The sequence below is a fragment of the Prionailurus viverrinus genome, chromosome C2, assembly GCF_022837055.1.
Source record: "Prionailurus viverrinus isolate Anna chromosome C2, UM_Priviv_1.0, whole genome shotgun sequence".
In the NCBI taxonomy this organism is placed as follows: domain Eukaryota; kingdom Metazoa; phylum Chordata; class Mammalia; order Carnivora; family Felidae; genus Prionailurus; species Prionailurus viverrinus.
In genome coordinates this window covers 70,783,740-70,807,889 of record NC_062569.1, presented here as the reverse complement: position 1 = coordinate 70,807,889, position 24,150 = coordinate 70,783,740, and the positions used below count along the sequence as shown (strand labels likewise).

General features: G+C 37.1%; 1 pseudogene; it reads right to left on the bottom strand.

Annotated features, from left to right (window-relative positions):
* The window catches only part of LOC125174468 (inositol 1,4,5-triphosphate receptor associated 2-like), an 89,303-nt pseudogene extending 78,126 nt beyond the window's left edge, over positions 1 to 11,177 (bottom strand).
* Between the last annotated feature and the right edge of the window lie 12,973 nt (positions 11,178 to 24,150).

Below are 24,150 nucleotides of genomic sequence, written 5' to 3'. Positions count from 1 at the left end.
GAAAGAAATGGAGGCAGAGAATGTTCTCCAATCTACAATTTAGCTCTCTGAGTCTATTTTATTCAGTCTTGATTCTACTTGACTGTCCTAACTCCTCATTTTTCTATCCTTGTTTATATCTCTATAAAAATGGACAATTTTTCTTCCTTGTTTTGTTTTTTAAGATTTTGGCTTCCTTTAGAGAAGAGACACTTTGTAAATGTGAAATAGAATGCTAGGACTATTTAATTGTAAGACAATCTTATTCCAAAAATATTGTGATAGAGATTCTTTTGGTGAATATGTATGAAAATTCAATTATTTAATTCTGTATCTATGTAAAAATGTGTTTTTCTAAATGCATACTCCTTTAATGAGGATAATTGGAGTTTCGAAAATAAGCCTTTATGACAGTGATCTCACTATTTTCTTATGTTGGTGATATTCAAGTTTTCTACTCTAGAGGTCACTATAATGTTAAAAATGGAAGACTTTTTCATGATAAGATCTTAAAAACAAGGTCCTTAAATCTGAATCTCACATAAAACTGAAAAAAGAACTCTCTAACCACAAAAAGACACTTGTAAAATGACGATAATCCCAAACAGAATGTCCAAAGGGAATTAAACAGTGATTGAGGTTGGTGACTGAATTACATGCACAAAATACTTCCTCAAAGTTATATAATCTTGGGAACAACATATGATGAGCAGAAGGTGGAAAATAATGTAAGAGAAAACTAAACAAAAGAAAGTCATGAAGAGGCATCAGATAGAGTGGGAACAGATATTGAAGATCATATTGAGAAAGTCACTTTGCAGATTCTAGGGTGCCTACATGATATTTAAATAACAGTGACAAGAGAATAGAGGAAAGAAATACCTGCATGCACATTAGGAGGGTCTACATTTTACAAAAATCACTGGTCTTCAAAAAGCCACATTCAACTCTTACCTCTCATTCTCATCCCATGGTCCTGCTTCCTTGTCCGTCTAGAAATCCAAGGCAATAGCTGTGATAGACTTTCACATACAGCCTTGCAGACTAGTTTATATCTGTCATCAATCTTGCTTCTTCTTGCTAGTATCAGAGGGCAGGATACACCACTTTTTGTTTAAATCTAAATTCTTTCAGTGTTTATGGCCCCATCTCCTCCCTGCTCTGCCAAGATATTCTCCATTAGACATTCAGCTTCTTCAGTGGATATCTTTAACCCTATTTTTAATTTTATTTTAATTTCCTGGCTCATCTTCCTCAGTCAATAAACATGTTTGAGCATTTCTTTTTTTAAAAATTTTATTTAATTCCAAGGTAGTTAGTATATAGTGTAATAATGGTTTCAGCAGTCAAACTTAGTGATTCATCCCTTACATATAAGACCCAGTGCTCATCCCAGCAGGTGCCCTCCTTAACGCTCATCACCCACTTATCTTCTCCCCCCTCCAGCAACCTTCAGTTTGTTCTCTGTATTTAAGACTCTCATATGGTTTGCACCCCCCCTCTCTGTTTTTAGCATTTCTTATCCAAAATAGGAAGAAGAAAGAAAAATGAACCCAAAAACCCTTTATCTTTTGATCTTGCTTACTGACTATCCATCTGGTCCTCCAAATCTCTGGTAAAAATAATCTATAATCTCTTCTAAATTCACTATTTAATTCACTACAGTATAATGTTTGGCCTCACCATTCCTCAAACTGGCCTTACTGAATGACCTTCTAATTGACCAATTCAATGGATATTTTTTAATCCTGCTTTGTATACTTTCCTTTGCATTTGACATTGCAAATTATATCCTTGAACTTTCTAGTCTTTTATTTTTGGTGACATTTTATTCTTCTCTTTTACATATATACCTCCGGTCTTTGCAGACTGCTCTTATCCACTGACCGCTTCATTATTAGAATCCCCAAGTCACTCCCAATATTTAGAAGACTTCAATGGCTCTCCATCACCATCACATAAAATCAAACCTCTTGATATGGCATGGCAGGCATTCCATAATCAGATGCCTTGCCTAACACAGTACCTTGAGCCTAGATTTATAAATATTTGCAAAAGGAAAATATGTAAACATAAATGCATATAGTTCTTAAATTTTTAGAGTTTTCACTAATTTAATGTTTTCATGTGTCTATTCAAACTTGGACCATGAATCACAATTTTTGTTTGGACAAATTAAGTCTCTAAATGTTTGGCTGATATAAGGTAATAAAATATAGCTGTAGTGAATCATGCCAATCTATCCACTTAAAATAGGAAATGCTTTATTTTGGCATATGGGCCTTCTTTGGGGAACTTACCTCCTATAATAACATATGGCCAAGTTTTGAGCATGGAATTAATTTTTGTCACTATCACATTCCAAGAATTCTAAGTATCATTTACTCTTCTTTCCTTAAAAGACCTAATAATGTTATATTTATTGAACCTAGTATTCATTTCAGCCATAAAAATGGTTATTTGCTTTGCTTTTTTCATGTATTATTCACTATCTATTACACCTGGTCAGTTTTTCCTGGTGCAAAAGCAATCATTGACTATATATATACATATATACATACATATATACACACACATATATATACATATATATGGTTGTGTTTCAATAAAGCTATGAATACTGAAATAATATAATTGTGTCATAAGATACTACTCCTGCTATGAATTTTTCAACTATGTAAAAAATTTAAAAAAAAAAAGAAGAAATTTAGCCTAATAGGCTATACAAAAATAGGCAGTGGGTGGCCAGGTGGGCACTGGAATAAGTTAGCCTGGCATGAAAACTGGACTCTGTAATAAATGTCAGGACTTTGAATACGTCATTTAACCTTTCTGAGTTTTTTCCTTGACTTTAAAATGGAAATGATATTACACACAGGGTTTGGTGAGAACTAAAAAATACTACATGAGGATATGTGGACACAAAATATATTCCTACTAATTGAAAAATCCACATGTTAGGTATTTTTATCTTACCTAAAATCATAGTAATTCCTGATAGAATAAGTGTTTACTGGGTGCCTGGGTAGCTCAGTCAGTTAAGCATCCAACTTCAGCTCATGTCATGACCTCATGGTCCATGGATTCTGTGTCTCCCTCTCTCTCTGCCCCTCCCCCACTCGTGCTCTGTCTCTCAAAAATAAATAAACGTTAAAAATTTTTAAAAAATAAATGTTTACTTTTCTTTAGTGTCAATAGCGATAGACCTTTTTAATATAATGAAGCCCATTGTGCTTTTATCAACGTTCAGTGGGTTTTGTTCTTCTGAGTGACTCTCAACATTCACTCACAGATGACATTTACCTCTGTTCATGTTCTTCATTGTGTAGTGTTTCCTTGTTTCTTTGAGAAACAACTTACCAGGAGATTTATGAGATGTGAGAAAAAGTTACTGGGAAACTTTACTACTTTATTTTTGACTTAGGGTAGTAAAATGATCAATAATAATTTTTTGTCGACTTTCAAGGGTTTTCTTTCACGTTTTAAAAGTAATTGTAACTTCACTTTTTGAAATGTTTTCTGATATTATGAAGTTTTAAAAAATATATTTTATAAAAGTATTTTGAGCAATCAGTTCATTTAGAAATAGTAGGATGGCAATACCCAATTTATCTATACCTGCCAACCAGTTTCCGGGGCTGGAATCCTGGGAGTTAGGGGAGAAAACAGTTTTGTGGGAGAGTCTTAAAACTGGGAGACTTCCTGACATGTAGGCATCATTACCATTCAGATTATTTTCACAGAGGGTGGGCTGTGTTTGGTCTGCCATGGGAGAAGGAAGCAGCAGCAAAATGCTGATTTCTCCTATTCCCTGTTATTCTTCATGTCACGTATGCAGCGTGGGAGGTGAATGGGACAGAGCATCTCTCTTAATCCCACCTCCCTTCATGGATGCCCCCCACCAGGACTCCCCGGTAAGTCCTGTGAGATGAAGATTTTATCTTGGTGTTCTGGCCAGCTTCCATCTGGCCAAAGGCATTTTATCTAAATATTTCTAAGGCGCCTATCTCTGCAGCATTGAAGTGCTCAATTAGATATGGGCTAAGTCTTTGTAGCATATCAGTCTGCACTGCTGAACAGCTGCTGCATTCCAACAGAGGGTGAAGTCATCTCTATATATAGAGCATGGCAAGCTGTTTGGAACAGCAGATTTAAGCAGGCAAATGCACACCTGAGCTGTAAGGCAGTCAACTGCCCAGAGTGATAGAAGGGTCTGGAAAAATCTTTACTTTCTGAAGGGGCAAGTGGCATGGAGACCACAGGGTCTTTTATTCAGCTTTTTTTTTCTATAGCTTATAGCCTCTCCTAAGTACTTTTTTCCCCCTGTAAACTCCACAAATACATTGTCTACAAAAGTGGCTTTATTTTCTTCTGTGATTTTCTCTTACAACTTGTTTATGGATAAAAATTTCATCACATATTAGTCAGTATCCAGGATATTGCCATTTAGTAAATATCACTGTTGCCGCGAAGTCATTGTGCACTTATTCATTTCATGCCTGTTTTCCCTGTTGAATTGTAAGCTCCTCACTCCTGATGCATAATACTTGAATAAGTACATAAATATTTAGCATTGTGACAATTCACAATCTCTCATGGAGTATGATGTTCTGGTCCCCATCAAAAGGCCTAATTATTGCACCTTCCAAAGTGATCAGCAAAAGATATGAAAACATTTCTGAAATTTTTGAGTTGGTTCTCAGAAGGCTATAGTTACCAGTGAAGTGACTGATACCTGGCACTGGAAGGATCCTGGGAAGTTTTCTAGGTGTCTCTCTCATCTCTCTCTCTCTCTCTGTCTCTCATGGGCTGAACATAGGTTGCTTTGATTTGAAGAGAAGGACAGGATGAATAGCTAATTGTGCAAAGATGCCTGGGCAAAGAAACAAGATGGAGGTGGCCTTGGAAGTTTCTGGAGTTCCATCCTGGCTCAACCACTTCCTAGCTGTACTACTCTGGTAAAGTCATAGAATGCTAATGGGCCTCGGTTTCTTCACCTAACAAATGGAGATAATAAGCCCTGCCCTGCTCCCCTCACAGGGCTGTAAGGAGGATCTTCAGCAGGACTGAGTCTGAAAATGCTATGCAAATGATACCACTTTTAGACATGAAGGCATAGTCCTATTTTTGTCATCCCTATTTTATCTGTCACTGAGGGTCAGATAGCCTCCTGAGCATCCTACTCTAGCCACCTGGAAGCAACAGCTCCCTGTCTGCCTTTTTCCCCTGCAATGACTGTAATGGTGTATCAAGGGGGCAGGCAGGTGAGAGATTCTGAGAGAGCCGGCTTCCGGGCTTCTGATATTGCAAATCACCTGAATAGAGAGCCACTGTGACTCACTCTCAGACTCTCCACTCTGCCCCTCAGCAGGCAGTGATTCTGCCTCATTTCATGGAATCGGAAACCACTGAAGGTCAAATAGTGCCCAAATGAGAAGCACCAGAAGAGAACATTTCATTTATGGCCAGTGCTCTCCTTATCCCACAACCCTGTTCTCAGCTATTAAAGCCAGAGCGTGTCTGTGGGAAGGTAAATTACTTTCTGGGGATATAAGCTGTCCTTTCTGTCAGCACTCAGATCCCTCAATGATGAATTTATAAAATGAACTTTGCCTTCTGTGAGGCAAGCATGATGCAAACCCTTGTCTTGTGATTTGTGGGACACACCTACTTTTTCATTGATTAGTCATTAAACAGAGTCAGAGTGATATAAACACATGCTACCAGGAATGTGAATCAAGGAGCCCAGAGCAAAAAAGACCTCCCTGGATGAACAACTTCTTTAAATCTGTTATAAAATCCTGCTATGGGTCATAAAACTCTATTCTCAGTATACAGAATAACCCCATGTAGGTAAATGTCTTACTGGTGCTAATACTTCTTTTTTTAAATTCTATGAGAGCACAGATGACAGCATATAAGTCCGCTTCATCCCTTAATTTTTCTCTTGCCCACCTCTGTCTCTATTCAGTCTGTATTGGTCCTTCCAAGTCACCTAAATTGCCAGCTATGTAGTCTGACAGCCAGATACGTATGGGCAGGAGGGGGAGGAATTGAGCTGATTACCTATTAACTTTAGCCTAAATTAAATAGATTTCGATATTGCTTTAAAATTCATAGTTCTTTTTTATGCATCCCCCCTGGGTTTCCATGCTCTCTCTATAAAAAGGCAATGTGACAAATTCCTTTGCCAAGGCTTAGATGTTGGGAACTCAGAGTTTTTATTTAATCATGGTGCTGAGTTCCTGTCTGGCCTTGGATATGCTATTTTACATTTCAAATATTCCATCTGTAAAGGCAGAATGATATTTCTTCCCCATCTTGCAAGAAGTTAGGAGATGATCCATCACTTAGTGTTTTTAAGAGCTTTGGAGACACCAGGTGCTTAATGGACTCTCTGAACTGATTAAGAATACTGGGAAAAGTTGATGCTGAAACATCATTGACCAGCTGACCTGTTTTGGCATAAAATCTGCTAAGGTTTCTCTTTCCATAGCACTCACTGAGTGGTGCTGCTCTGCATATCTAGTAATCAAAAGAATCTGGGTCATTAACTTGGATTGTTGAAATAGTGCAGTTCCTTATTACTTGTCCTATTTTATTTTATAAGAACACAATTCTAAACCATCATACCAGTAGAGATCCCATTATATAATAAACATGCCTAAAAAGAGCTATTTTATCATGAAATGTGCTATGTTTTTATCTTAAGGTCATAGTTGGTGGTTGGGGTAAGATAATCCCTGGCCAATGTAAACTTTTGCAAGCAAACTATAATTATCTTTGAGGTTTACCATTTCTGTAATGAGGACTGAATCTCTGAGATTTGGGGGAATTCCTCTCCAATTTGGATACATTTTATATAGATATTTCACTTGGCCAATATACACCGAGTTTCTATATTGAGTCCAGCCCACAAATATAAATATCTCTATTATGCACAGTGTCTCTATCATAGAGGACTTTATAATGTTGAAGAAGTATAGACATTAAGTACCAACTAAAATGTAAGGTAAGATATAAATAGGATAGTGTATGAATACAAATGAGGGTAACTATTGTCTTAGAAGTCCAGGAACGATTTCTCAGACATTGGAGACATTTACATGGGAATCTTGAAAGAAGAATATTTTACCAGGTAAATAAAAAGGGATAGGAAATAAAAGAGTATTCTTTGCAGACAATGTAGTGAGTGTATTGAATATTTTGGGTTCACCATTTTGTAACAGGAAATGAGAAAGTGGCATATAGATTTACCTACTGAGTTCCACTTAGATATTCTGGAAGAGGCCCTTTTACCTTTATTGATCACAAATTAACATCTCTTGCAAGGAAGAGCTCCTCTTTTCCAAGTACCCTTCAACACAAAGTTTACTTGACTTCTCATACAGCTCATATGGGTGGAGGGGAAAAAAAAGAGTCTCTTGAAGGACATATTCTTTACCATGAACCAGAATTGCTCTTCCTTGACCCTTGTGTTCTATTTAAAGTGATGACTAAAATCACAAGAGGCCCTCTTCACAGTGAATGGCTGCTCCTTAGCAAGCACACACTCCTCCAGCTTAAAGACCATGTTGTCGGGAGCCACAGAAGTCTTCGATAATACCTTTAATCAACCCTTTGGAGTGGAAGACATGGGAGAGCTACCAAGGTACCATAACATTACGTGACTCTCTCCTGACTTCATTAGGATCCAAGGGCAGATATTACAGAGGTTGTTTGGGCAGCCTCTACTACAGAGGGCTGTAACATCGTAAATATAAATTAACATTTCATCTTATTTGGTTCATTTTTATTATACTTACTATGCCAGGCATTGTAGTAGTTATTTTCATATATTATCTGATTTCTATGTAGTATTTATACAAACCCAATATTTTTAGGTATTATGCTGATCTTATAACTTTATGCATTCTTTTTTTAAAATGTTTATTTATTTTTGAGGGAGAGAGTGAGAGAGTGAGCCAGGGAAGGGTGGAGAGAGAGGGAGACAGAGGATCCAAAGTGGGCTCTGAGCTGTCAGCACAGAGCCCGATGTGGGGCTCGAACTCATGAAAGGTGAGATCATGATCTGAGCTGAAGTCAGATGCTCAACTGACTGAGTGACTCAGGCACCCCTAACTTTATGCATTCTTAAAAACTATATATGTTTAATATAATAGGATTAATTTGTTGTTGTTGGATGCTTCTTGACTTTACAGCAGGGCTGTGAGCTACTTGAGAGCAGCCACTTCGTCTAATGCTCATTATGCCTAACTAGGCACATTAAGTATGCCAACTTTAAAGTTCTCAGCGTGACCGTTTTTTAACTGAAGAATTATTGACATGCAATGTTTTATTAGTTTCAGATATAAACATAGTGATTTGATATTTATATACATTATGAAATGGTCACCACAATAAATCTAATTACAATCTGTCACCATACAAAGTTATTACAATATTATTGGCTATATTCCCTATACTGTACATTGTATCTCTATATCTTATTACTGGAATATTGTACCTCTTAATTCCCTTCACCTGGTTTGCCCATCCACCCATCCCCTCCCTTCTGGCAACCATTAGTTTGTTATCTGTATCTATGAGTCTGTTTTTGTTTTGTTTTTCAGATCCTACATATAACTGAAACCATACTGCACCTTTCTCTTTCTGAATTATTTCACTTAGCACAATACCTTCAATTAATGTCACAAGTGGCAAGGTCTCATTCTTTTTTATGACTTAGTAATATTTCAGTGTGTGTGTGTGTGTGTGTGTGTGTGTGTGTGTGTATAAAAAATATGTTCTTTATCCATTCATCTGTTGATGGACACAGCCTTCTTGCATATCTTAGCTATTGTAAATAACATCACAATGAACATAGGGGTGCATATATCTTTTTAAAATTCATGTTTTCATTTTCTTCTGGTAAATACCTAAAAATGTAATTGCTGGATCACATGTTAGTTTTATTAATTTTGGGGGGACACTTATACTATTTTCCAAAGTGGTTGCAACAATTTATATTCTTAACAACAGTGTAAAAGGGTTCCCTTTTCTTTACATCCTTGCTAATAATTGTTATTTCTTGTCTTTTTTAATAGCCATTCTGACAGGTGTCAGGTGATACCTCATTCGGGTTTTGACTTTAATTTCCCTGCTGATTAGTGAGATTGAACATTTTTCTTTGTGATTGATGAGTTTCTGTTGTGTTATGTTTGGATTTCTTTCTCTCTCTCTCTCTCTCTCTCTCTCTCTCTCTCTTTGTACTATTATAGGTTTTTGGTTTGTGGTTACCATGAGATTCATATGTAACACCCATGTGTATAGTAATCTATTTTAAGTTTGGTAGTCACTTAAGTTTGAACTCACTCTAAAAGTACTACATTTTTACTACTCTCTGTCCCCAAATTTTATGTTTTTGATGTCATATTTTTTTAATGTTTATTCATCTTGAGGGACAGAGAGAGACAGAGCATGAGCAGGGAAGGGGCAGAGAGAGGGAGACAGAATCTGAAGCAGGTTCCAGGCTCTGAGCTGTCAGCAGAGAGCCTGATGTGGGGCTCGAACCCACGAACTGCAAAATCATGACCTGAGCCGAAGTTGGACGCTCAACTGACTGAGCCACCCAGGCGCCCCTTGATATCATATTTTATATAGTTTTATTTTGAGTATTTTTGGCTGATTATTATAGACATAGTTGATTTCACTATTATCATTTAAACTTCATACTAGCTTTATAAGTGGTTGATCCACTGCCTGTACCATGTTTGCCTTCACAGTGAGGTTTTTTTCTTTCATGTATATTTTGATTTCTACTTACAAACTTTTTTTTTCCATTTAAAGAAGTCCCTGTAATAAATGCCCTCTATAAGGACATTTTAGTGGTAATGAATTCCTTTTGCTTTTGATTGTCTGGGAAACTATCATCCCTTAATTTCTGAATGAGAACTTTGCCAGGTGGAGTATTCTTGGTTGTAAATTTTTCCCTTTCAGCATTTTAACGGTATCATTCCACTCCCTCCTGGCCTGCAAAGTTTCTCTTGAACACTTAGTTAATGTCTTATGGGTGTTCCCTTACACACACCATTTCTTTTCCCTTGCTGCTCTTATGAGTCTCTGTTTTTTGACATCCTAATTGTAGTCTGTCTTGGTGTGGATCTCTTTGGATTCATCTTTGGAACCCTCTGTGCTCTCTGGACTCAGATACTGTTTCCTTCTTCAGGTTAGGAAAGTTTTCAGCTATTATTTCTTGAAGTAAGTTTTCTGTCCCTTTATCTCTCTTTTCTCTTTCTGAGACCACCATAATGTTAGTATTGATGTTATCCAGAGGTCTCTTAAATTATCCTCATTATTTTAAATTCTTTTCTCTTTTTGCTGTTCAGTTTGGGGGATTTCCACTACCATGTCTTTCAGATTGCTGATCCATTCTTCTGCATTCTCTAAAATGCTATTGATTCCCCCTAGTATAGTTTCCATTTTTGTTATGTATTCTTCAGCTCTGATTGGTATTTTTTTATATTCTCTCTGTTGCAAGTTCTCACTGTGTTCATTCTTCTACTGAGTTGGGTAAGCATCTTTATAACCATTACTTTGAACTCTCCATCACATAGATTGCTTATCTCCCTTTCATTTAACTCTTTCTCTGAGGTTTTTCTCTTTTTCTTTCATTTGTGATGTATTCCTCTGTCTCCTCATTTTGCTTAACTCTTTGTGTTTATTTCTTTGTATTCAGTAGCTCAGCTACATCTCCAAGTCTTGAAGGAATGTTCTTATGTAGGAGATGTCCTGTGGGGCCCAGAAACATAATCCTCCCTCACCACCAGAGCCAGGTGCTCCACAGGTGTCCCCTGTGTGGCCTGTCTGTGCCTTCCTGTTGTAGTGGGGCTATGACTACTGCAAGTGCACTGGTAGGTGGGGCTGGCTTCTGACCCAGCTGGCCAGCCACAAGGCCTGGCTGCAACTGCTGCAGGTGTGCTAGTGCAGAGGGCTGGTCCCTGACTTGGCTGCCTGTGAGGCCTCACCATGACTGTTTTGGGCATGATGGTGGGTGGGGGTATTGTCTTGTCTGCTGGGAGGTCCAGTTGAGACACAGAGTTGCATGGATCTCTTAGCAGGACATGTCCTCTGACCTTAGCAGTCTGGAGGAAGGATTCCAAAATGCCTGTCAGCATATGGAGCAGCCTGCAGAAAAAGATAGCAAAAATGGTTGCCATCGGTCCTCAGGGAGAGGACCAGTTACTTCCTGCCTTTCATGTGAGTGTCCCAAGATTAGTAAGTGGGACTCCTTCACCTATGGTCTATACATTTTTTTTGGATACGGTGATTTTACACTGGTTTCCAGGTCAAGACAGTCTGCGTGTGAGCCCTTTCAGAGTGAATTTTCTTTCCCTACAGTTCTATAGTTTTCCTGGTCATATTCCCTTTTGTTTTTCAAAGCCAGGTGTTCTGGGGGCTCATCTCCCTATGTAGGATCTAAGGGTTGGGGTGCCTGATGGAGCTCAAATCTTTCACTCCTCAGGGAAAAGCCCATACCTTTGGGATCACTCCCAACTGTAGACTGCCACACATGGAATGTGGTTTGTTCCTTGAGGGTACTGCATCTCTACCTCTTCCACCTGTCTTGGTGCTGTCTTTTGTTGTGGAGTCTTTGGTCCCCTTCAAGAGGAATTATTCCACAGATAGTTATAGATTTGTTGCATCCACAGGAGAAGGTAAGCTCAGAATCTTCCTATACTGTCATCTCGAACCTATCTTTCGACTCTTGACATGACTTTAAAGGTACATTACAGGAACAACACATCAAGCTCTCAGGCCCAAATGAGGGTGAGGCTGAGGGGTACAAAACCAGTAACTCTATTAGTTTTCTATCCTACAGAACAAATTACCACAAACCCAGTGGCTTAAAGCAACATACATATATTATCTCCTTGTTTCTCTGGGGCAGAAGTTGTGAATGGCTCAGCTGGGACCTCTACTTAGGATTTCACAAGGCTCCAGTGAAGTATTAGCCAGAATGTTCCTTTAAGGAATCTGGTGTCCTCTTCTTTTTCTTTTCTTTTTTTTTTTTTTAAGAAACCTTCTTCTTTTTAAAAAAATTTTTTAACGTTTATTTATTTTTGAGACAGAGACAGAACATGAGCAGGGTAGGGGCAGAGAGAGAGACACAGAATCTGAAACAGGCTCCAGGCTCTGAGCTGTCAGCACAGAGCCCGACGTGGGGCTCGAACTCATGGACCGCAAAATCATGACCTGAGCTGAAGTTGGACGCTTAACTGACTGAGCCACCCAGGCGCCCCTTTTTCTTTTTTTTTTTTAAGTTTATTTATTTATTTTGAGAGAGAGAGAGCATGAGCAGGGGAAGTGCAGAAAAAGCAGGAGAGAAAGAATCTCAAGCAAGCTCTACACTGTCAGTGCAGAGTCCCATGCCAGGCTTGATCCCACGAACCATGAGATCATGACCTGAGCCAAAATTAAGAATCAAATGCTTAGTTGACTGAGCCACCCAGGCACCCCGAGGATCCTCTTCTAAGGTCATGTGGTTGTTGGCAGAACTGGGTTCCTTATGGCTATAAGACTGAAGTACCCATTGCCATACTGGCCATCGGCTGGAGGACACTTCCAAGTCTTGCCATGTCTCTCTCACAAGTCTTCCCACAATACGGCAGCTTCCGCATTCAAAGCCAGGAAGAGAATCTCTTTCACCAGTATGCTAAAATGGAGTTATATATGTTGACACATACCATGGAGGTGACTATTCTATCATTTTTTGTTTGTTTGTTTGTTTGTTTGTTTGTTTGTTTGTTTTTACAATATTCCATTGGCTAGATGAAAATCCCAGGTTTCTCTTGCATTCAAGAGGAGGAAATAATACAAGACTGTATACACAAGAGGTTGTCTTAGGGTATGTTTGCCACACTGAGGGTGAGATCCACAGTGATGCTTATATCCAGCTATCAAGCACATGTCCCTAACTCTTTATCCCCTGAGCTTGATTAATGGTTAATAGAATAACAGTTGTGCTAATACTTATGTAGATGTAGGTACCAGAAGAATTAAAAAGGATACCAACGCTTAGATAGATTGTTCAAAATGAGTGTGTATGGGGCCTGGACCCAGGTTTCAGAGTGATTAAAGTGGGGTAAGAGGGAAGTCCTCATTAATGAACATATAGAAACATCACTCTCAAATCTAAGAGTGTACAGTAGCTATTATGTTACAGGTTAGAATCACTAGAATTTAAAAAATGAGAAGATCTCGTTACCTGAGTATAAACCAAAACTAATAAGATACAAATTAATAGAAGTAAATGAAAATCCACATATGTATGTTTTAGCATGTTCCCTGATCCTCATCATTAATCCCAATGATAGCCTCCATGAAAGAGTGTTAAGAAAAATGAGATTAATCTTTGGAGAAACAAATGGTGCCAAATATATGAATGTATTATATGGCATCTGATGAATAGAATTACAGTGACCAGATAAAGGGTGATAAGAATCCATCTGATATCTGTTCTAATCATACTCCATCTCGAACCATCTCTTGGGAATAGTGCAAAGATATCACATTTCCTGAGGAACAAACTAAGCCTCTAGCATTGGAGATCTAGTAGAAATAGATGTCATTAGTGGAAAATTAATGCGAAAAATGGCTAAGGTAAGTTAGGTTATGTTGTGTGGATGTGACAGGTGATTTAAAATATCTGAAAGCTACCACATAAGAAAGAGGATGGCTTATTTGGGGTAGGACCAGTGGGGACCAATCATGTAGGCTACTTTGTAGGTGGGAGTGCTCTTCACAGGCATGCTCAGAGAAGATTTTGGAGACTGGTGAAAGAGGAATTACTGGGATTGGGGAGAAGTTGTCCTTTTTAACTCCAAGGTTTTTGATTTAATGAGAATGGAAAACCCTGAAGGGTGATGCTATAAAAGCAGATGAATGAAGAAGCTTGAATCTCTCAGAGAAAGAACAAAAGAGAATGAAGAGCCTACTGGAATAGAAGGAAATATAGTCCTAAAAGCACAGAGAATAAGGCTGAGTGGCAGAGACACTTCAAGACCAAGTCATTTCAAAGAAGCAGTTCAGAGAGCAGACACTGACTCTGGAAAAGTGCAGCCAGGTGGCAGATGGTTTCATGCACAGAATCCACAAAGGTACCAATGGTGCTTGAATCAACTACCTTCAAGAAAATGATCTCTAACTTAGAAATGAAGAATAGATCTTTCTTTCCTTAGAGACCCTGATTTCTGAGCCAAATAGCCCTTGAATGTGTACTAGAGAAAAGTAAGAAGGGAATTAACAATCATTATAAAACCTATACACATGGGTACTTATAACTGCTAACTTGAGTATAGCTTGTCCCATAAGTTTTTCTAAATTGTAACAACACAGCCTGTTCATGTTAAAGAACAAATTTTTCAGAAATGGCCGCTGAGGAATTAGCAGTAAGATTCTGTCCAGTGGTTTTAAAGGAGTGTTCCTTGGTCAACAGTCTCGTGGGAATGGGAGAAAACCTGCCAGAGGATATTCTGTTTGGTGCCTTTTCCTGGAGGGATTTTTCCATCATTTCCTGGAACCATGGGAAAGCATCTAATGTTATTCATGTGCCAAAATAAAGAACACTGTCTTCCTATGTTTTATTTATTTATTCTGGGTTATAGGCCCTTTCAGTTTGCCCCCAGGGCTTCTGTGCTCCCATGTATAATGGCTTTTTATCACATTGGATTGTTGACTTGTCTGCCTCTTTCCCTCTTCTGAGAGCTCCTTGAAGGTGAGAAATGTCTCAATTTATCTTTGGCACTAGCATTTGCCATACATTTGATTGGCATTAAATATTTTCTAAATGGATAGATATTGTCACCACATCAGAATTCTGGAAATCCAGCTCTTTGAAGTCATCATGCCCCTGTTACAATATTCGATATAGAGACTCTTCACATCTGATCAGAAATAACGTTATAAACATAGTTAGAGACATAGAATCCTAGAAATATAGTTGGGATTTGCATCTAGAGTTAAATACAAGTTTAACAAAAATCTCAAAAATAATTGTCAGAAATTTTTCAAAAATTAATAAAGAACTCATTAATCTGTTCAACATATACCAGATACTCTACTGGATCCTAATGGTTTAAGATGTATAGGACAATATCCATGTCTAGGATGTTTTCCCAGTCTGGAGAGAGAGAGAAATATGCAAGCAGATAATTCCAGAAACAGTGAATAAAATGCTAATGTAGATTTGCACAATGTTACTTGAATCCAGAAAAAGGAACAGCTAGTTAAGGATTCATAGAGTTGCTGATAAATATCACATAATGGGTGAAAAGAGAGGAAAAGCATTTCACGTGAAGATAACATTCAAGAGAATAGCAGCATGAAGGATCATGGGGCCCTTGGCAATAAGAACTAATATATTACTCCTAGAAGACCACAGGGTCCATGTGGAAAAGGCAGGGGATATAGAAAAGTGATGAGGACTACCTTGTGAGATGGGTTTTATGCAAGTCTAAGGCATTTGGGTCAGGATAGGGAAGAAAGAAGCTTATGACTGTGTGGGAAACACCAAAGATCTTTTTTATTTAATTAACAGGTTATTGAAATATAATTACTACAAAAAAACTGTGCACGTATTTAATGTATATAATTTGATGAGTTTGGATATATGCATATACCCATGAAGCCATCACCACAGGTAAAGCTATCAACCATCTCTAAGCTTCCTCATACCCCTTTGGTTTTTCATTTGATTTTGTTTCTTTTGTGATAAGAACCCTTAACATTAAGCCTACCCTCCTCACAAATGTTTTAACTGAAACACGTAACTGTTGTTAACTATAGATACTGTGTATAGTAGGTCTCTAGTACTTGTTCGTCTTGCATAACTGGAACTATTAGCCATTGAACAATACCTTCCCATTTCTTCCCCACCCCCAGCCTCTGACAACCACAATTCCACTTTCTGCTTCTATGAATTTGACTATGTTAGCTACTTCATATAAGTGGGATAGTGCTGTATTTGTCTTTCTCTGATTGGTTTCTTTCACTTAGCATAATGTATTTCAGGTTCATCATGTTGCATATGGGAGGATTTCCTTCTTTTTAAAGGCCAAGTAATATTCCATTATATGTAGGTACCACATTTTCTTTATCCACTCATCCACTGATGGACATTTAGGTTATTTCCCTAATATTGGATATTGCAAATAATGTTGCAATGAACATGGTGGTACAAGAGGAAAATACTGCCAAATCATTTTTTGATAAAGAGTTATTATCCAAAGTATATAAGAAACTCCTATGACTCTATAGCAATAAAAATACATAACCTGATTTTAAACATGGACAAAGGATTTGAATAGATGTTTCTCCTAAGAAGACATACAAATGGCCAACAGGTATATGGAAAGGTATTCAACATCACTAATGATCAGCAAAATGCAAATCAAAACCACAATGAGATATTGTCTCCCAACTACTAGAATGGCTATTATTAAAAAAAACAAAAGGTAACAAGTGTTTTCCAGGATGTATAGAAATTAGAACCCTCATACACTGTTTCTCGGAATGTAAACTAGTGCAGCTACTATGGAAAACAGTATAGAGGCTCCTCAAAAAATTAAAAATAGAAATACCATACAATCCAGCAATATCACTTCCAGATACACATCCAAAATAATTGCAATCAGGATCTTGAAGAGATAACAAAGACCTTTTTAACTAAAGTACATCATAGCTGCTGCTCCTGTAGGGCCTTACAAGTATGTATTTATATTCCTCAGATGACTAGGCAAAACATTTCATAGTCTTTGTACAGAACTTACTGGTGCTAATTTGGATAACAAAGCCAGAGACTGGGATGACTCTCTGAGAAAAATGTAGAGATAATAAGTTTTCTATGTTCCTCTGCTCTTGCACCCAACAAAGGAAGAGTGAATGCAGAAAAGTTCCCAACCTCTTCACCCCCATCTCATCAGACATTGGGAACTGTGAAGTTCTTTCCCTTTACCTCTACCTGTTGTTAAATACTGATCTTTGTGCACCGATATGCTAGACCCCCTAACTTGGTTTATCTCATTTAATCCTCATTCTGTAAGGTAGATTCTATTATTTGAATCTCCTTGGGATGTTAGGGGATTCCAATCCAGAGAAGACAAAATAGATCACAATGAGATAGCTCAGGAGCCAAGGACCAAAAGCCAAAACATAGGAGACAAAGAATAATTGAATCAAAGGAGTTTCAGATACGGGAAGAAAAGTTTCAGGATTTCAGGACCTGTAGAAAGGGGGCATGCTCTAGGCTTCAGTAGGGAGCAAAGGAAAAGAGTTCTTGGTAACTGCCTAGAATATTAATAAGTGTATATGATTTGCTTTGCTTTTATGTCCCAACTGGAGCATAATATGAGACAGTATGAGATGTAGGTAGGTTTAATTTAAAAGAATGGAATGGATGGGGTGCCTGGGTGGCTTAGTCGCTTAAGCTTCTGACTTTGGCTCAGGTCATGACCTCACAGTCTGTAAGTTCAAGCGCCACATTAGGATTCTGTGTCTCCTTCTTTCCCTGTCCCTCCCCTACTTGCATCCTGTTTCTCTCTGTCTCTCAAAAAAAATACATGTTAAAAAAATAAAAGAATGAAATGGATGTATTTAAATCATGGATAAAGTTGAAGTTTTTAAAAATTTCACTGATTTACAGTTTTCATTTTAGAACGGGAAATTTAAGCCTGAGGTATAAAGCTCTAATAATTAATTATGTGGCTCTGTGAGCAGAAACTTGAGGAGGCTTGAGAAGGTCGGAGGGAGATACAGCCTATTTTAGCAGTCACTGAATCATACCTTACATGAGTAAATGTCTTGTTTGTCTACCACAGGGATCCACAAACTAGGCCAGTGGGCCAAATCTGACTCATGGCCTTTGTGTAAGGTCTTCTAGTTAAGAATAATTTTTATATTTTTAAAGGGTTGTAAGACACACACACACACACACACACACACACACACACACACACTATATGAGACAGAAGCTGTATGTTGCCTATAAAGCCTAAAATAGTTGCTCTCTGGCCCTTACAGAATAAGTTTGCCATGTCCTGGTGTGTCAGACAGACCTCTGTATGGATTGCCTGGTTTACTTCTCAGCCTCACACAGCCTGACTAAAAAGAGGCCTCTCCCCTCCCAGGCTTGTTGTGTTCTCAAGTAGTGCTCTCGGGCATCGTCCCACAGCCCATTATGCAAATTGGTAGACCCCATTTCAACCCTTAATGGATGGTGACATGAAAACCACATGTGCAGATGAGGCCCTTTCCAGGAGTCCCTACAGAATGAAACAACCCATGAAGACCAGACCACCATCCTTTCGTGTTGTGAGGCACGGCACCTTGCCAAGGCCTTTGGAAGTTTAGTGACTGGTGCTGTCAGTCTGTCTCCTTTCACAAGCACTAAAATCATGAAGAATTCATCGGAAGCTGCTGTAAACATCACACATTTTTGAAAGAAAGCTTTTTAATCAATTTAAAAAATAATGGTTTCAAGTCAAAACTTATAGGATTTCCATGGCTTCCTTTATTGATATCAAGAATAGTATTATTGATGCTTAATTACTTTGGTTTTGATGTGCTAGAGTCTATACTAAAAATATCAATAGTTTAGAAACTGAAGATAATTCAGTTATTGTAATAAAATGACGGCAATATTAGTATTATCACCTTCCATTTCTATGAAAACTTACATCTTTCCGTGAATCTTCATATTTACATTTTATCTAATCCACAAAATTACCCTATGAGTTGTGAATGGTACAGCTGATATTGAATTTATTTCTTCACTAAAGGAAACTATACTTAGCAAAATTAAGTAATCCAACACAAGCCAGAAAATAAAAGAATAAGGACAAAAATGAAATTATTTGGACTTCTGGTCTGTGATTCCTCTCCTCTACCAACATAACACTTACCTAATACCATGAAGAATTTTAATGTTTAAAAATTGTAATTATACAAATGAAAGGATTAAAAATGCATAAGAGCTAAAAATAATTTTAAAAACATCTTAACTGATAGCATGACTACTATTAATGATCACTTTCCTGCCTTTGAGCAAATTTTATAAGTCTAAAAGATAAAAAAAAAAAAAGATAACTAAAAATGTTCCTGTAGATCGATTCTAATTACTTGTCCCTGGTAAATATTTTTTTTCCTTCTTCCAATCCTTCAAAAGATAGAGAAACAACCTTTTTATTACTACCCTGGCTAGATTCCTTATGGTCTAGTCATTTTTTTTTCACAATCACCTAAGGCCATGACCATGGATGAAGAGATTCCTTGCCAGTAAACCTCAAAAACAGTTTTCAAATCCTGTTCGATTCTTTTGGAATTTGTTTTCAAGTTGACTGCTCTGTTCCTTGTTTAATGGAAAAAAGAAAATGTATCAGAATCAAAATGTATCAAAGTCAACTCAAAATTCAGCCCTAAACTTAAAACTGAAAAAAAGGTAGCATTATTTAAAAGACTGCCCACAGTTAATTAAAGATAACTTTATTTTCCATAAAATATTCTATTAATAAATTGCTATTTAACAAAAGATACATTTTAAAGATAAAAGAAACTGTACTTTAGTGTATATCAGATTAGTAGTAAAACTGTTGAATGAAAGGCTAAAGTGCTAGTTGTAAAACAAAACCTACTTCTATTGTACATTAGAAACAAAAGGAAAAAAGAACAGTCTGGGAAATCATAAGAGAAAGGGCAAAGCATTTACAAGTGAGACATTTTATGTAGTACTGATGTTAGACAAAACAATAAATTCCATCACTAAAGAATAGAAAACTGGTTGACATAGCTACTAGTATGCTTAAATTGGTGAGTTTTAAGGAAAACAAGGTCCCTACCTAGGCCTATTTAGCTCTTTTCCATGAACCATTCTTTTAAACAAATTGATGGTTACTTTCTGAAAACAAAATAATTCTCGATGTATAAAACTTGGAAACAGAAAAAAAAGAAAGAAAACGATTATATTAATTCTCATTAATTTTTAAATTATTTTTTCAATCATTTTTAAAAAGAAATCTTTGGTTTACAATATACTGGATTGATAGAACTACAGTGAAGTTTTTTAGCCAAGTGAGAGTTACTTGACTCAAGTGGTACCAATCCAAATCTCTCCTGACACTTTGAATACAGTGATTCAAAGATTGGGGGGGGGAGAAGGAAAGAAGATTTGAATCATGTAATGGTAAGCAGATGAGGCTGACAATTAGCTTCCACTGTCTGTATCCCAAAAACTGTCTCCTCTGAGATTGATTCATCGGCTCCCTTCCCCCTCCCCTTCATCTTCTTCCCTTTCTCCTTCTTCCTTCTCCTTCTCAACTTCCTCTTTATCTTCCATATCTTGCACCATATCCTTTGGTTTAAATTAGCTAACTGTTGTTTCTGTTACTTTCACCCAACCATAACTCCTGGATATGCTGTTTTGTATCCTGTTTTTGTTATTATATAATTTTATTACATAGTATTAAAAATGTTCACTGGGGCCCCTGGGTGGCTCACTTGGTTGAGTGTGGACTCTCAACCACACTCAGGTGGTTTTGAATTAGGTCATGATGTCACAGTTAGTGAAACTTGAGCCCCAAGTCAGGCCCCTGGCGATGGTGTGGAGCCTGCTTGGGATTCTCTCTCTCCCTCTCTCTCTGCTGCTCCCTAGTTCTCCCTCTCCCTCTCCCTCTCTCCCTCTCTCTCAAAATAAATAAGCATTTAAAACAAACATTCAATGTCTTAATGATATTCCATCACATGGATGTTTCAGAAAATTTTTAACCAAACCTCTAGTGTTAGATATTAAATAACCCATCAGTGAATATCTTTGTATATAGATCCAGGTCCATATGTCTAATTATTTTCTAAGGTTACATCCTGACATAAAATTACTGAATTGAACATTATGGGCTTGTAAAGAATCTTGCTCTTTTAAAAAAATGTTAATTACACTTTAGTCAAGATTATATTTGAATATATTTCTCATGCTCTTACGTTATTATGACTTAAAACTATCTTGCTAATTCAATGGGAAAAATGATATCTCTTTATTTGACTTCATATATTTCTTTCACTGCAATGGATACTTCCTTTTTATCCTTCCCATTGAGTCTGAATGATAGCATGAAAAGAAATGTCACATTTCCCTACAATTGGCAGTGTGATCCAGTGGTTTATAAATCAGTTAGGTATAAAAGGTTTAAAAATGCAGTATGAATGTCACATTTTAAATTGGTTTAGGCTCATGCATTTATCTAGATTTGGAATTCTTACTATATAAACACTGTGTGTTTCATCTTTTTATTCATTTGATGAGATTGCTTATATTCATTTCCCACATCTCTCAAAAAGGGCTTAGTTCAGTGAAAAAAATTGTTTTGTGTTCTATGGAGAAATGTGTTATTACTTTGTTGGACCAACCTGCTGTAGGAATTCCTTCTACAATTTAGTACCCTTGACCTCACATACAAATTTTAAAATATAATGTAGTCATATTAAGGTATGACTCAATCTCAAAAACGTTTTCCTATTTCCTGTGTGTTTTGCTTCTAGTTTTCATGTTAGGGAAAAAAGACTACAATTAAGGTATCTGCTTAAAGGCATATGTCATTGAGGCATTTGTTAGGCTGTGGTCAGTAAACATTACACAACAGAGAGTAATTTTATATGTAGTCATCCTGAATTCAGTCATTTTTTTTTGTATCATCCCAGTTACCAGATTTAATTTGCTAAATAACTAGTGGGTGTAAAGAAAATTCCATTCACAAAATGAATTACGGGATAGCTTTGGAACCCATCTTCATACTGATGTTTTTAGATGGTGACTATGGTCAAATATAAAACAGAAAGGGGATTTATAAAAATCAAAAGAAATTGAGATTATGTGAAAGATAATCCTAGGTGCAAATACACACACAAACACATATCCAAATGACTTACTTGCATATAAAATGGAGACAGATTTAGGACCAGGCAACATTATTGGGCACTATGACTTAGACTCAAAGTTTTAAAGGTAGATAGAGGAAGTTAAATCCCTCCTATCTGAGTTTATACTTTGCTCTGGGGCTTGGTTCAGGCAGTTTTATCGTTAGGAACTCTCCTGTTTTCTTAAACCTCAGCTCACCTCCCCCTTAATTATTATTCTTGTACTGTAGTTCTAGTAACTGGACTTCTGTCTCATAACTCATCATCTGATGTCTTGTTCTATAGCTTCCTATGTCTAGTCCCTGCTAGATATGAGCCAAGTCTTTGTCCCAGGCATGCACACTGCCCTCCTTCAGCCTGATGACTGGCCTCTGCTGCATCCTTATTACAAATACAGTGCTCTGCCCACCTATCTGAAAGGTCTTCTAAGAACAGTATTGCCAGCTGACGTCTCCATTGATTCTTCCCATCCGCATGCAAGTTATTCTGCTACTTTATCTTGAATTCTTTGTTGTTCACTTTTTGCAGGTCAACTTTCAGGATGATCTTTGTCTAACAGCAGTTACAACTTGCAGGTCAATACTTTGGACAGATCCTGAGTGTTCCTCTTTCTGGACTGAAGTGATCTGATTTAGAGCTGTGTCTATTCACTCCATGCAGTAGTAAAGACACACCAAATAGCCTGCTAACGTGTGGTATGCACCACCATCACCCCCCAAAAAAGTTGAGATTCTCTGGCACTAATGGTAGCCATCAACAGAAATGACTTAACTACTCCATTTAGATAATTATAGTAATTGTTTCTCTACACATAGCAATACAATAATTTCAGCTTCTTTGCATATTGCTCATTATAGTAGGCGGGCAGGCGGATCGATGGACAGATAGATACAGAGTAATTAAGAACATTGATAACTCTACTTCCTATTAGTTTTGTCCATTTCCTATTCTTCAGTGATGGATCATAAGGTATCATTGCAATGACTCGCAAACTATTTAGTAACCATCCTAGTACCGACAAAGATCAAAAGCAATGGTCAACATGATTTTAATTTTCTTTACTTGTAAGTTATCTTTTCTACCTTTATACACAAAGTAGGCAAACATAGACATGCATTCAAAATGGTAGAAAAATCATTTGAAAGTCTGCTTGGAATAGTTTTAATTTTCTTTTTTTTAAATGTTTATTTGTTTTTGAGAGAGAGAGAGAGAGGGAGCGAGCATGATCAGGGGAGGGGCAGAGAGAGAGGGAGACACAGATCTGAAGCAGGCTCCAGGCTCTGTGCTGTCAACACAAAGGCTGACGCGGGGCTCAAACTCATGAGCCAAAGTCGGATGCTTAACTGACTGAGCCGCCCATGTGCCCCTTTAATTTTCTATGAAATACAAAGCTGATAGCATGGTGATCCCCAAGAAGAAGTAGGCTTTGAGTCAAAGATATTAGCATTGTCCCAACATTACTGCTAACTAGCATTGGGAGCGGAGATAATTTGCCTGTGAACCTCAGTTTTTCATTTATAAAATGAGAGCATTTACCTGAATGTATTAAGTCCAAGTTTGACATTCTGTAATTTACACAAATTTGTTAATGTTTTTTTTACTTTATTTATTTAAATTCAAGTTAGTTAGCATACAGTGTAGTATTGGTTCCATGGTTAGAACCCAGTGATTTATCATTTACATATGACACCCAGTGCTCACCCAACAAGTGCCCTCCTTAATAAGTACCCATCACCCACTTAAAATTTGTTAATGTTCTAATGTTAATTTTTACAAATTTGTTAACATGATTCCAGGGTTTCATAAGTCAAATATCTTGACCAATATCAATAATTTGGAGTATATTGATATTTGGTACATTTTGTTTATTACTTTGTGCTGTACTCTACTTTCCTTGAACATAATCCTTGTTGTCAAGCTGGTGTTGTCCATTATGTAAAAAAGAAATTTTAAGTTTAGATTTGACTTTTAAAAATATGCTATCAATTAGAATTTCACTATGTTACATAATGATATTTTCAACAGATGTTGTGTAAAATATTGGACTATACTGAATATTCAAATGCATACAGTACCAATCTCACAAAAATTCTTAGTGACACTTTGAAAAAATTATAATGTTTATAAGAAGCAATAAAAATTAACATGAAGTCTTTGTTCCAAACACTACAGAGAGAAATGTAAGATTCTGACTATGTTTTTATAATATGTATGTAAACTGTATAATAA